The 2,254-nt window shown below is 31.5% G+C and overlaps 1 protein-coding gene across 1 annotated transcript in view; it reads right to left on the bottom strand.

Moving 5' to 3' along the window:
• Nucleotides 1-2,254, bottom strand: part of LOC112211915 (uncharacterized) — a gene marked incomplete at its 5' end in the record, with an annotated part of 215,970 nt that overhangs the window by 61,570 nt on the left and 152,146 nt on the right.

Below are 2,254 nucleotides of genomic sequence, written 5' to 3'. Positions count from 1 at the left end.
ACATATATATATATCGAATATATGCAGCCCTCTTAGTGCAAGGCTCTCATCTCCCATATCAGAAATCTCATCACCAATGAGTTCGTTGCTAGCTGGAACACAATGTGGAATGCTCCCAATAAATCACCTAGCCTTCACAAATACATTCCACAAATAACATTACATAATCACAAACAAATACACCGCACAGAATACACATTGACTCAATTCCTTTCAGATCAAGGTAACACAAAATATTACTTGAGACGATTTAATATTATAATGACTGACAAGTGTGACGAAGATGGACAAGTGCACAATTTCAAACATATACTTTATGAATGTAAACTATATGACCGACAAAGAGTTTAGTTAATACAAGATGTAATACTGAAATTGGCCTGAACCAGAACACATACCTTTTACTAAATTTAAGACAGACGCTAAAATTCATAAAACAAATCGAGTTTGACTAGATGAATAATTATAGAAGGGCAATCTAAAACCTCTTGTTCATTTATTTTTATTTTATTTTTCCTTCTTCGTTTTTTATTATTAATTAATTATGTGTTTTTTTTTGTTTTTTTTAAATGTTATAAACAATGTAATAAATTATATATACTCAAATCTTTTGTATTGTAAACATATAATATATGTAGTATGCCTTTCATGGCATGGAACATGTATAAAGGAAATGAATTATCTCTTTATGGGGTTACCATATAACCCGACAAAAAATGATTATAGTAAAATTTTGTTTTAAGATATTGGTCAATGAAACCTTAATAAAGTACATTATTCAGTCTGAAATAATAATTATACGTTTTATGTTAGTTGCATATAGTTATTTTTTTTTTTTACATTTATTACTTTTCTATTTATTATAACATTCTCATATTTAATAGTTTTCATATAATTATTATTTTTCTCATATTTATTACATTTATTTCAACTATCTATTTTCTTTTAGATGTTTTAAATATAATTCAATATTACGAGGAGAAGATGTACCTATTGGTGGAACTCTAAAAAACATTTTACAAGGTCACGAGGTCATCTTCTTTTCAGGCGCCTCGGAGGAAGCAAGGTTAGAAACTAATCGGTTTGGTAGCTTATAATGGAAGGAATGATGTCTGGTTCAGGCTAGATCGGTTGCATATGGAACATTTAGTCTTTATGGATGATTTTATTTGTGACAAAGTAAGGAGAATTGAGGATTTTGCGAAGGATTTTGGGTTGTAAGGATTGAATACGAGAGGAATTTGATGGTTTAATAGAGTCTCAAAGCTCAACTCCGTATGTCCAGATGTGTGTTAAGTTTAATTAAGTTTTCTCTTATTTTATTTTTGTTATTGTTACGTTTCCTTTATTTTAGTTAACTGAAAAGAATTAAAATTATTTTTGTTTTAAATAGTTTTAACTCATTTCCCTTTTTGTTCTTCTTTTCAACATACCTACCAATACTTTGTATATAGATATTTTTGTACCCTTTTTTGTCCTATGTGATTATGCTTCTCTTATTTTATTTTTGTTGTTGTTACTGTATGAAGTATACCTTCAACTTAATTGCCAGACACACTTCACTTTTGGTTGGCTGGTTGGATTTGAGTGGACTGTATAATTGAAGGATGAAACAAGTATTGTAAGGGGTGGTCGAAAGAAAACATATATGATTAGATGGTTAGTAAATTTTGAATGACTGGGCTATGGAATTGTAAATATAATGAGCTGGTTGATGATGATGTAGATGTTAGTTGTTGCTAGATGTACTTACTCCATGCTTTCTTCTTCCCTCCGCATTCCCATGATTCTCTCCCCTCTTCTTCTGGGGACAACTCCAGAAGTTCTACTCATTCATGGTAGATATTAATGATGAGTTAACAAAAAAGAAAAGATGGACTGCTTCTGGCAGAAGACAAGATGGCTATCTCTCTTAGTCTGGGTTGCTTCTCACCATAGAGAGCGCTGGAGGAGGTTGGTGTTGACTGTTCGCCACATGGGCGCTAGTATATCCTGTAGGCATAATGTATTATGGTGGCCCCTCCAATTCAACCTTTCGGTTGCCCTAGGTTACCCGAAACAGTTACTTTTCCTTTATTTTATTGAAATTAATAAAATTATTTTTGTTTTATATATAGTTGACCGTATAACTTTAAATATAAGAAGATTGTCTGGGTTGCGGTAAAAAAAAAAAATAGTTTTTAACTATAGACTGTCCGCCCCACTTTACAGGGCTTAATCAGAGCTGTTCAAAACGATAGGTATTTAACAGCTG

This window comes from Halyomorpha halys, unplaced genomic scaffold (assembly GCF_000696795.3).
Source record: "Halyomorpha halys isolate HHAL.00 unplaced genomic scaffold, Hhal_1.1 Scaffold44.1, whole genome shotgun sequence".
NCBI classification, from domain to species: domain Eukaryota; kingdom Metazoa; phylum Arthropoda; class Insecta; order Hemiptera; family Pentatomidae; genus Halyomorpha; species Halyomorpha halys.
This window is presented reverse-complemented; position numbering and strand designations above follow the sequence as displayed.